We start from the raw sequence: 12,587 nt of genomic DNA, 5'->3' as shown, positions 1-12,587 counted from the left end.
TGCTCACCACTCCACACACTCCCAGGATGGTATGCGGGGCATGTGCTCCCCAGATTTGTGCAGATGCACACTGCCTGCTACGGGCTTGAAGCTCCCCGCCCTGCTGTCCTTCCCTGGGGGGCCTCCATAGTCCAGTGGTTGAGACCCAGCATGGCAAGTGTGGTCGGGTGGGGAAGCTTGGTGCTGCCCCTAGGAATCCTGTGCTGCCACAGTGAGGAGCCCTCTACCCACCTGGCAGCAGTGGGGTTGGGAGTGCAGAGTTGTGCTCCCCACTGCTGCCAGGAGAGCAAGAGGCACCTCGCCATGGTGGTGCAGGGCTCCTGGTGGCAGCATCAAGCCTCCCCATCCTGCCCCACCCTACTCTGCCCTGCCATGCCAGGTTTGCCCACTGGGCTGCAGCAGCCCCCAGGGGGAGGGCAGCAGGATGGGGAGTCCCGAGCCCACAGCTGCCAACCTGTCTGCTCTGCACCCCCAACCATGGGCTCCGCTCCAGTTGTACCGCCTGTGGGGAAGGGATAGCCTGGCTCTGCACTCTACTTGGGCCGCAGCAACTGCCACCTCCTATGGGTGGCAGCCGGGGCTCAGGTGCTGCTGGGGTGGGGAAGTGGCTGCTTGTAGCCTGGTCTCTGGCCCCGTAGCTCTGGAAGCTGGGGGCCCCCTCTGGGAGAGTGGGGGGTGTGGGTCAGGAGTGAAGGACACTGTCAGGGCCAGGGGTCTGTGGGAGGGGAGCAAGGAGCATCAGCAGGACCAGAGGGCTGTGAGTGGGGAGCAAGGGGCACCAGAAGGCCCAGGGGGGCTGTGGATTGGGAACAAGGGGCACCAGCAGGGCTGGAGGGGCTGTGGGTTGGGAGTGAGGGGCATCAGCAGGGCCCAGGGGGCTGTGGGTGAGAAATGACGGGCACTAGCAGGACCAGGGGCTTTTGTTTTACAGGGCCAGGGGGCTGTGGGTGGGAAGTGAAGGGCAATGGCATAGGCAGGGCACCGGCATATCAGGGCTGCTGAGTGCCACAAAGCAAGCAGAAGGGGCCAACCACAGCTGGACCCACATCTCCATGAGCAGGGGGAGCTCTGATTTTCCATTATAAAAATCCCAAAATCAAATGCTGAAATGTAAAGGTGTTAAGAATTTATTTTATTACCAGCAAATTGCCCATCAAGAATGATGGGGGGTGGGGGTGGGGACAGAGCACCATCACCCACCACCCCCCACCCCACCCCACCTCCCAGGAGCTGGGGGGTGGGGAAGCTTGCACACAGCAGCCACCACCACTGTGCCCTGCCGCCGCTCTGCATCCAGCCATACACCAACCCCCGCACTGCTCCATGTCCAGCCCCAGGCCATGCCCCTCAACCCTCCGCTCCACGTCCAGCCCTGCACCACCCCTCTCCCCACTGCTCCATGTCCAGCCTCAGGGTAAAGTGTTGGGAAGCATCTGTTTCAAGCAGCGTATTTCTATGAAGGGAAATGACCTGATGCCACACAAAACCCATGGGATTTCACATCACTCTAAGCATTGTTAGTTCTCCTTTCTCACCTTTGGTCAGATTGTATTCCAACTATTAGGTGTCTAAGAGGACTTGGGTGCATAGGCAACTGGTGCCTCCTGGGTCAGGGGTGCATGTGCCCTCCACAGCGGCCAGTCAGCAACTGGGGGCACTTCCAGAAGTGTCAGTGGTGCTTCTCCTAGTGCCCTCACTCCCTGGCCTGTGCTCGTATGGGGGGCACTGGCACTCCTACCTACCCCCCCTGCCCATGACCCAAGCGGGGAGCGCGGCCTATCAGGGGGTGCACCCTGGTGCACCCCCTACGCATCGCCACTGCTTGGCTGTCTAAGTGTGATTCTATTTCACCTTGCTAGAGGTCCTAAAAACAATCAGTGCAAAAGATGGGTGGGTGCTCCTTGCTGCTTTTTTGTGACTCGGTCTTAAGTGGAAGATAACGATATGCTACTAAAATAGATGCATAAACGGATTCTTGGGACTTGGACAGAGCAGAATAGAATTGCACTGAGGCACCTAGCAGATGGAATAGAATCTGTCTTTGTGCCATCCACCAGAGATGATCTCAGAAACACAGTTTTTGGGTGGAGAGGCTTATGGTTGTGTGGGGTGGGAGAGGGAAGGAAGGGCGCTGTACTGAATACAGTCAGGAGTGAATGAAGATGACAATAGATGCTGAGTCTTGCAGATATGCAGGGAGGTTCTGTTCCTTGTGGGTTTTTTGTAAGATACGTGTTCTGCCCCCTTTGCACTCCTGTGTTAGTGCTGCCTGGTGCAGCAGAGAATCTAGGTCCATTCTCCAGATATTTCTGGACCTGCTTATAAGGTGCGGTGAAGCTGGAGTAGGAGAGGAATGCTGAAAATCACTGGGCTGCAATCAAGGCTCCCAGCAGCAAGGGAGTCTCGGATTAGCTTGTCAGCTTGCTTGCTTTCTGGCATCTTCCTTTTTTTCTAGCAGCTGTAGGACAGTGGGCCATGTCTTAAGGCAGAGTGGCAATAGTTCAAGTGTCTGGTGTGAAAGGATCTTATTTTTAAAATCAGCTCTGGGGATGCTAAGACATTCATCTCCTTTTCCTATCATTTCCATGTTCTTTTCATCCAAGACGCTACTGAAAAAGAAAACAAGACAGGGTTTACCTCAGCGGTGTAACCTGGCCTTGTTTTCCTTCTAAAAAGTATGCAGTACCACAGTTGGTTAGAGGAAAAAAGATATCAAGGCAGAGCTTGCCTGCACCTCTCTCCTTCTGTAAGTTTAGAAGGCTCTTCAGTTACTTTGTGGTGTGGTGTGGGGCCCTGAGCTCCTACTGCTGTGCTACCATCTGGTGATAGGAATATGCACATGTAATTAATGTAAGGCAGGGGTATCAAATTCATCTGGCCCCATAAACTCTTGCCCACAAGTCTGATCCAGCACATGTGGCACCCGCCTGAGCCAGTTCAGGATGCCAGCCTGAATGAGTGCTTTGGGTGGCGCAGCCTGGGACTGACCCCAGTGAACACTGTGGGTGGCACAGCCTTAGATCTTATGGACATGCTTATGGTAAAATTGGGGATCTGTGGCCTTGATAACCCAGTGGTTCAGTGGCTGGGAAACTGACTCCGAGGCAGGACCCAGAGAGTAATAACAGATGGAACCAAGTCAACATGGCACTTGGTGACCAGTTGTGTCCTTCAGGGTTCAGTGCTCAGACTGATGCTTTTTAACGTATTCATTAAGTATTTGGATTCAGGTATTAAAAGTGGACTGGCAAAGTTCACAGATGACACCAAATTAGCAGGGACTGTGGTCACGATGGATGATAGGCTGGGGATACAGGCTGACCTAGATAGGTTTGCAAGGTGGGTGGATCAAAACCTGATGATTCATAGATTCATAGATGTTAGGGTCGGAAGGGACCTCAATAGATCATCGAGTCCGACCCCCTGCATAAGCAGGAAAGAGTGCTGGGTCTAGATGACCCCAGCTAGATACTCATCTAACCTCCTCTTGAAGACCCCCAGGGTAGGGGAGAGCACCACCTCCCTTGGGAGCCCGTTCCAGACCTTGGCCACTCGAACTGTGAAGAAGTTTTTCCTAATGTCCAGTCTAAATCTGCTCTCTGCTAGCTTGTGGCCATTATTTCTTGTAAGCCCTGGGGGCGCCTTGGTGAATAAATACTCACCAATTCCCTTCTGTGCCCCCGTGATGAACTTACAGGCAGCCACAAGGTCGCCTCTCAACCTTCTCTTGAGGAGGCTGAAAAGGTCCAGTTTCTCTAGTCTCTCCTCGTAGGGCTTGGTCTGTAGGCCCTTAACCATATGAGTGGCCCTTCTCTGGACCCTCTCCAGGTTATCCGCATCTTTCTTGAAGTGTGGCGCCCAGAATTGCACGCAGTACTCCAATTGCGGTCTGACCAGCACCTGATAGAGGGGAAGTATCACCTCCTTGGACCTATTCATCATGCATCTGCTGATGCACGATAAAGTGCCATTGGCTTTTTTGATGGCTTCGTCACACTGCTGACTCATGTTCATCTTGGAGTCCACTAGGGCAGGGAACAGCTGCAAGCAGACCTGGACAGGTTGGACAAGTGGGCAGAAAACAACAGAATTCAGTTCAACAAGGAGAAATGCAAAGTGCTGCACCTAGGGAGGAAAAATGTCCAGCACACCTAGTGGACTCCAAGATCCTTTTCCACTTCCGTGCCACCCAGCAGGTCATTTCCTACGCTGTAGGTGTGCTGGACATTTTTCCTCCCTAGGTGCAGCACTTTGCATTTCTCCTTGTTGAACTGCATTCTGTTGTTTTCTGCCCACTTGTCCAACCTGTCCAGGTCTGCTTGCAGCTGTTCCCTGCCCTCCGGCATGTCCACATCTCCCCATAGCTTTGTGTCATCTGCAAACTTGGACAGAGTACATTTCACTCCCTCGTCCAAGTTACTGATGAAGACATTAAAGAGTATCGGTCCAAGGACCAAGCCCTGCGGGACCCCACTGCCCACACCCTTCCAGGTAGATGTTCAACACCAAGAAGTGTAAGGTGCTCCACTGTGGGAGAAACAACCCGCAACATGCTTACAGGCTCGGCAGTGTTACGCTTACCAGCACTGCAACCGAAAGAGACCTGGGGGTCTTGATAAACCACAGAATGAAGATGAGTCACCAATGCGATGCCATAACCGGCAAAGCAAACAAAACACTAGCATGCATTTACCAATGCATCTCAAACTAGACTAAGTCTGTCATTCTCCCACTTTACTCAGCCTTGGTGAGGCTGCAGCTAGTGTACTGTGTCCAGTCTGGGCACCACACTTCAGAAAGGATGTGGAGAGGTCTGAGAGGGCCCAAAGGAGGGCTATGTGTATGCTTAGAGGTATGGAGAGCAGGTCATATGATGAGAGGTTGAGAGATACGGGTCTGTTCAGCCTGGGGAAGAGAAGACTCAGAGGGGACTTGGTGGCAGCCTATAAGTATATAAGGGGTGCATATCAGGGACTGGGAGAACATTTGTTCACCAGGGCTCCCCAGGGGAAGACTAGGACTAACGGTCATAAATTTCTAGAAGACTGCTTTAGATTACACATAAGGAAAAACTTTTTTACAACTTGAGTGTCCAGGGTCTGGAATAGACTACCCAGAGGTGGTACAGTCAGTTACTCTAGATATATTCACAAAATGTCTGGACACTTACCTTGCTGGGGTTATTTGACCCCAGCAGTCTTTCCTGCCCAAGTACAGGGGGGCTGGACCTGATGATTTCAAGAGGTCCCTTCCATCCCCTAACATCTATGAATCTGGCCCCAGCAAGGGGAACTGTCCTGTAGGCTGTATATTTGAAAACCGTGGTATAAGACAACATAATAGACATTTCCTTAGAATACTTCAGGAAGGGACGGGATTCAGTGTATGCAAGTACACACATGTGACCATATGTAATGTTACCTTACGCTGGCCACAACTACACAAGACACTGACTTGTTACTGTGCAGTCATTAATACTTGCATACACAAGTGCTAAATGACTGCACAGTAACCAGAGTTACTGCACAGTAGCATCACCATTTGACTTGTTGGTGATGTTGACTGCACAGTAGCTTGTTATTACTGCACAGTAGTATCACATCATGCTTCATGCCATGTGATGTGTGGTAATGAGCTACTGCACAGTCAGTGTCTAGTGTAGATGCAGTCACTCAGTGCTGTTTTAAATATGAGTACATAGTTGTATCATTACCTCTGCCTTTTATTTGGAGGAAACATTAGCTTTGCACTGTTTGTTTTGTAGATTTCTCAGGGCATTTCTGGGGTGGACATGCTAAGCTGAATACACCTGATCTTGAAAGCTATGTATCCCTGGGCTTTAATGATACCTGAAAGGGAGACCACATTGCCACAGATATAACGCATCATGTCATGATCAGTACTTTGTGAATCCCTAGCCCATAGCAACTAAATAAGGACATTTCGTTTGGACCAACTGTCACTTGTGCTCAGAAAAAAGAATAAAAGGAAAAGCACGATATCTTGACTTACCTTGCCCTAACCCTAAGCTAGTTGCATCAGTTTGACTGGGTGACCCTGACTGTGGTTCCACAGTTGGATACTGGGAGTCTGGTGGAAGGCTTACAGGAGATCTTATCTCTGGAATTTGTGTGTGGTATTTTGTACAAGGCTGTGCTGAGCATCTTCCAGGGTACTATGCAAAATCTGTTTCCTTTTAGTCACATGGGGTTTTTGTCTGCCTGGTAGGGAACTGCACATGTTTGCTTCCCATTTTGGGATAATATCAATGTCTTTGAACAACAGGCATACGGACATTATTTCTTCATAGCCATTCTGGACTTTATTTATTTTGGAGAGTTGATTGACTCAGAAGGACATGATACTGAGTTGGAAAAGCTCAAGTAAAATATAAGCACCTTTTGTATGCACAGAAAATCTTCAAGTGAAATCTTTGTCTCTCTATGTATGGAGTGGCACATGGTTCAGCTGTGATGAGCTGTAGTGGCAGCATGTATTTTGTGCTATCTTTTCTATGTTCAGATACTTCTGGATGGTGCATGAGGGGAATTAAATCATATGCATGTTCCTTCTTGAATTGATGATATTTTTCTTTTGCTTTTGGCAGCAGCATCATGGAATAGATTGTATCATGAGTGGTCAAGAACAATGCAATTTGTAAATGTGAAAAATTCCAGAGCGTTGACCTAGCAAGTTATCAGGCATAGGTGCAATTATCAGAAAAATAAACCAAACCTAGATTAGGTAATGTGTTCCTCTTGAACATAAGGGGTGTGTAGAGCTGGATTTGCCTTGACCTTTGCCAGTCAGCTCTTTAATGCTTTCAGTGGGTGGAGGAAATCTGGAAGTCTTTGTTCTATCAGCATGAACAGCATAGGAAACCAAGCTGATAACACTGTAGGCAAGTCAAGAATTTCAGGAGAGTGGAAGATTTACTCAGTCCAGACGAGAGTGAGTACATTGGACAAAATCTACCCAATGTGCAAGTGGGGTCGCTATGCTTACTTGGGTGTTTTGAATGTATTTTGTAGAGGCTGACAATTTAACTGGGTTGAAAAGAAGATGGGACAAATTCATGGAGGGTATATCCATTGGTGGATATTAAACACAATATTTATGGGTGCAACCTCCAAATCGTAACATCCTAAGCCTCTAAATGTGAAAGCTGTCAGGTAAGAGGGGTTGGGGACAGGTCAGTCAAAGTAGGCCCTGCTTTTATTTTGTGCCATGGTGAGAGACTCAGTACTGGGCTAGATATTTGCGATCCAAGCCAGTGTGACATCTCGTACATTCTGATTGGATTCACTGTATATTCAAGAGAACAGTGTCTATAGTCAGTCAGACAGCTCTTCTGTATAACACAGCCTGTATACTGGAGAAGTCCCTGGAGGTTTAGGGTGGTTGGTTGTCTGTAGAATCCTCTCCCAGAGGTTCCAATGGAGTAGCAGAGCTGGTTTAGTGCTATTATAATTAAAAAAAAAATGAAAGCTGACATTTTAGTGTTGTCAATTGATTTCAGGAGCTGGAGCTTTACAACAAGCAAACAAACACCCCCATCCCCTGCCCAAAACCCCCGATATTCCAAGACTCTCAGTAAAATATTGTGGGTTGCCAACACCCATTTCTTAATTAGGAACAGGGGATTGTAGAGATTTTAGCCCTATGTCAGACTGATAAAACAGACAAAGTTATATTTCCAATGCTTGAGACCATCATCTTCACCAAGAGAAGACTGTGCAGGTCAAAGTCTTGATGTAAAAAATTTAAGTATATGCAAACTTAATTCCAACTTTTTGATGAATGGGTGTTATCCACATACAGCAGTGCAATGCTGACCCATATAGCTGTTTCTGCTGATGTTAGCAATTGTATTGTATTGCACGTCCTGCCTGTTAAAAATTGATTAATGCTCATCAGTTATCTGTTTTTCACACGCGCGAGCAGCCCAGACAGCATTCACACATCCAGGCTTTGCCCTACAACTACTGTAGCATAGGTCATTTTCTGATGCCAAGTTCCTTACATTTAATAGGACACACAACTAGGTATATTTCCAGAGGGCCCAAGTGACCGTATTTCTAGACAGCCTAAGCTGTTACACTGAACTTCGGCAGTTTTGCAAGCAAAACTTTTCATTTTATGTTTCTTCATGGCCAAATTAAGCTGAATAAAATTTAAACTTTCAGGGAATCTGGTCAAGACTAATAATATTTGGCTTTGCTTTTAATACTAATTATTATAAATTCTGTATATTGCAATTTTGGGATGATTTCTCTGGCATCCCTGATTTTGCAAATAGCCACTTGCAGTGTGGGAGTCTTGTATCACTGCCTTGCAGGTGGTGCGTCAGTGTCTACATGCATATGTATCGGAAGCTACATTGAACCTCCAGCCAGCTCCACCCATAAGTGTTTCAGAATTTTTGATCAAACTATTTCTAGGAGCCAAAGGCCCCTGGCAGTAGTTACTGCTGCCTTCTCTACATAGGGAAGTTAATTCACATTAAAAATAGAGTTTGAGTTAAAAGCATTAGCAGTCCATTCCTGCTCAGCAAATTATATGGATTGAGGCAGGACTTAAGCCAACTCAAATTTTGCTGAATGAGGATGGACGTAAGAAGAAATGGGGTTGAGAACAGGCATTGGCAAAATAGGTGTCATGTTTCTGTAACCCCCAGAAGCCTCTAGGTGGACTTGATCCTGCCTCAGAAAAGAGATTGGATGAAATAGTTCACTGAGATCCCTTCCATTTTTGTAAGTCAGTGGAAAACATAGAAAAAGAGGTGTTTTGTTGTGCTGATTCTTAGTGACATGCAGATTTTTCTCTTGAAATTCTTGTGCACAATAATATTCTATGTAATACCTTTGGGTGTAAAAATTCAAGGTTCTTGCTGAAGATGGTGTGTCTCCTATTTTTATCAGGCCCTTGGGTAGTCCTCAGGTGGTGCTCACAAGGTCTAATCCATTTCATCCCATAAGGCAGCTTGGATGAAGCCATCACTCCTAGTTTGAGTACCACAGGAGAGAAGTTATTAAAAGGAGACTAAGGGTACATGTGTATGGCTCAGTGTTGTGTGTTGCAGAGGTACCCTGAGCTAGGTGTAAACACAGTGGCACATGTACACAATGCAAAGCAGTATTGAGCAGAAATACCCTGAGCTACCAGTGCACACACTAGTTCCAGAACACAAAGCAGTATAGCTCAGCTAGCAAGGCACTGTGCTCAGGCTGATATGGATATACTGCTTTGATTCTGGAGCTAGCTCAGGTATCTCAGTCACAAGCTATCTTTTGCCATATAGATACCCTATGTTACCAAAGGTTGGGTATAAACATTATAAACTTACATATGAAGTACACCTCTACTCTTCCTTCTGCTGTTCATAGGCTTGTAGGCATTCTTTATATTTGACTTCTTTTCTAAGATCCAGATCCGGTCCTGCCATACCACGTACACCAGCCTTGGGGCTAATTTAAGTCTGTGACTTTTAAAACTTTTCTCAGCCTTACGATAGTTTTACCAAAGCCCAGGAGCTCTGTTTGCTACGGAGAATGTTTCTGAATATAAAGCATGTGCATTTGTATGTCCATGTCCATCTCTAATGCAAACTGTGAATGAAAGCCTGGAATAGCTAAGTATATTAAAGACTGAGCTGAAAGAATATCATTGCTGCAAAACCATATATTAAAACAGCCTGTCCAAGAGGTGGCCCATGGGTGCCATGTGGCCTCTAGGGGTTAAACTGTGGGCTCTGGGTCCCAATCCAGGTGTTGCTTCTTCCATCGCTCTCTTGCTGCTGCTGCCAGAGCCCCTGGACTCTCCCTCCCTCCCTCCCCCAGCTTCAGGAGCTGATGGGACTGAGGGAGCCTGTGGCCAGAGTACGTCGCTGGAGCCCTGTGGTGTGGTGCATTGTATCAGTATCTGTAGGAGGCTTGCATGATGCAGTACATCTGCATGATGGGGCTGCGGGGTGCTTTGGGAACCTATGCAGTGCGGCAAGTAGGCTTTGTGGCAGGCCAGTAGCGGGTACTCCTGCACTGAGCCACGCATTTCACTGTGCCCGACCACCTACCAAGCTCCAACTGCCTCCCTGGGGGTGCCTCATATCTGGCTGACCCTCTTCCTGGAGCATACCCGCAAGCCTGGGGGTAACACTGCCACCACTCTGTGCCTCTTGAGGTACACAAGCTTTTTAGACTGGAAGGGTTTTTGACCCACTGCAAGACATTGGGGTGCTTCTCTTAGTCTGAAGCATGAACAGTGGTTTTCCTTAGTCAGCTCGACCAAGGGGACTCCAAGGCATAATCTAGACACAATAAGTCTTCCATGCTAGGTACAGAGGAGAACTTTATTGATTACAAGGAGTAGGTTTTGAGTAGGGTACACGATAGAGCAAAATCAGAGAAATACCTTAAAGCAAACAGTGTGGCTGGGTAGACTTTGATCATGCATCTGAGTTACTGCAAGCTATATATCTAGTTAGGTTTCTAGGTTTCAAGTAGCTTACTCACAAGTATCATCCAGCTTTCCTCTGGAGGCAGGCAGTTTGTAGGGTGTCCATGTGTTTCAAGAGAGAAAGAGGGAGAGTTGCAGATGTTTAGCCGCTCTCTGTGCCTTCATCATGGCTTCCCCCCTTCCTCCTGAGCAGTCTTTAACTTATATAGGACTTATGACCTGATTCTGGTGTCCAATGGAGACTAGCTGAAGTTGGCTACAAGCCAATCAATTGGAAATGCATCACTGGTTGCTGGGTAGACTGGCAGGGGCTCCAGTCCCCCTTCCAGTCATGAGGTCCTTGCTAAGACAACAGGAGTTTAAATCCCCTCCCTGATACCTGAGGTCTCACAGGTAGGCTAGAGGGTTGCTTAGCAACTAGAGTGATAGACAGGTAAGAGACCTGGTCACCTGCCCGGCAAGAGCAGGAAACTTGAGACAAAGGGAGCAGGTTCCCTCCCATGCCCTTGGGAATGTCTTCAGCTTAGGTCACATAGTCAGGTAAAGAGACAATGACAAAGAGGAAAAAAACTGGTGAAGGAGGTGCAGGGAGGAGGCTGGGATGGAAGTCCTCCACAGGCTTGGGTGGGGGCCCATGCAGTGTGGCTGCAGGGTGGGGTTGGGGGGCTCATGTAGCATGTTGCGTGGCTTGGCGGGGTATGGCCCCTGGTCACTCAGAAGTTAAACAGCTGTGTGTTAGAAAGTCAAGAAATACCAGATTTGGGGCTGCCTGTCCATTGTCATCCTCATCTTTCAGCTCAGTATGTCAGCACTGCTGTATTCCCCACTTAATAATCTCCTCACTTCTGTAGTTCTCTGGGGAGATCCCAATTAAATTGTTGTCAGAGGTTGCACCTACTCTGACTCCCAGGAAAGCATCAGGAGAAGACCGCTTGAGTGCTAATGCAAATGTTTCCGTGTGTAATTCCTTCCAAAGTCCCCCCAAACTTAAAAACAAAGCAAAAACCCCAAACAGAAATATTCAAATGTTACCCAGTTTCTGCTGTTTGAGGCAGAAAAGATAATGAAGCTCTGCCCCTGCTCCTCCACCTCCCCCCATGGAGACATCTCTGAACACAGAGGGATTCTGGGTAGCGTTTCAATGCAACATTTGCTTAGGCTCTCCTTATTCTGCCATTATCCCCTGTCTCACTGAAACAAAAACCTCTTGCCTGAGTTGAGCAGTGCTTTCAGCTCAGCATTGCTGGCACAGCTAAGGTTAAGGGTTAGAGCCTGAGCGTTTCTTTTGCCTAGAGTGTTAACCTGTCCTCTCTGCGGTGAGGTCATAAACTGATAGAGTTTTGATGTCTGCTAATCCGGACCCCAGTCTCTGGTGATAGTCTCTTGTGATGTACTTGTCTGTCACAAGGACATCTGAGAGCATATCCCATTGTTCTTTGCTCCCAGCTGAGCTTCACTATTATTATTCCCCAGTGCTTTGTGGTAGAACGTCTCTGTCCTTTTAATTACACAGGATGAATAGAGTCATAGAGAAGCAGGGCTGGAAGGGACTGCTGGAGGTCATCTAGTCCAATCCCCTGCCTCTGGCAGGTTCATCCCTATCCAAATCATCCTGTACAACCATAATCTAAACTCTACATAAGACTACTCTCAACCCTGACACAACATAGACCTAACACCCTAACCTGTCACAGGTAAAGCAGGGGAACGATGGCATCCAATGTCCTGCTTCTATAAAATGTTGTCAATATACACTCGAGGCTCTGGGTAGAAGACCATGTCTCCTGCTACAGAGGAAGACAAAAACTCCCACAGTCTATACTAGGCTGACCATGGGGTAGAATTCCTTCCTGACCCCAAATATGGCAGTCAGTCTGACCCTGAGTGGAGGGGCAAGACCCTCTAGCCAGGAACCGCTGGCTTTGCCTTTAGCAAGAGAATCTGGACACCCCAGTTGAAGTCCCCAGCCAACACCCACTGCCTCTAGGGAGGCTTAAAAACACCCTGACACATATAGCAGGGAAAAAGGGGAGCAAGGGGAGGGCGGGGGCAGAGCAACCAGCAACACCCAGAAACATGGGAAATACCCATGATAGAAAATAGGCGTAGCTACTCCTAGATCACCCCTAACC

The 12,587-nt window shown here is 48.0% G+C and overlaps 1 long non-coding RNA gene across 1 annotated transcript; it reads right to left on the bottom strand.

The window, feature by feature from the left end:
• Positions 1–6,325: 6,325 nt before the first annotated feature.
• LOC109283963 (uncharacterized) lies at positions 6,326–10,652 on the bottom strand. Its single transcript, XR_002091280.2, has 3 exons — positions 10,512–10,652; positions 8,863–9,002; positions 6,326–7,461 (listed from the first exon to the last, which is right to left on the bottom strand). It is a non-coding gene; the product is annotated as an uncharacterized LOC109283963 (long non-coding RNA).
• Between the last annotated feature and the right edge of the window lie 1,935 nt (positions 10,653–12,587).

Source organism: Alligator mississippiensis, chromosome 3 (assembly GCF_030867095.1).
Source record: "Alligator mississippiensis isolate rAllMis1 chromosome 3, rAllMis1, whole genome shotgun sequence".
In the NCBI taxonomy this organism is placed as follows: Eukaryota; Metazoa; Chordata; order Crocodylia; family Alligatoridae; genus Alligator; species Alligator mississippiensis.
This window is presented reverse-complemented; position numbering and strand designations above follow the sequence as displayed.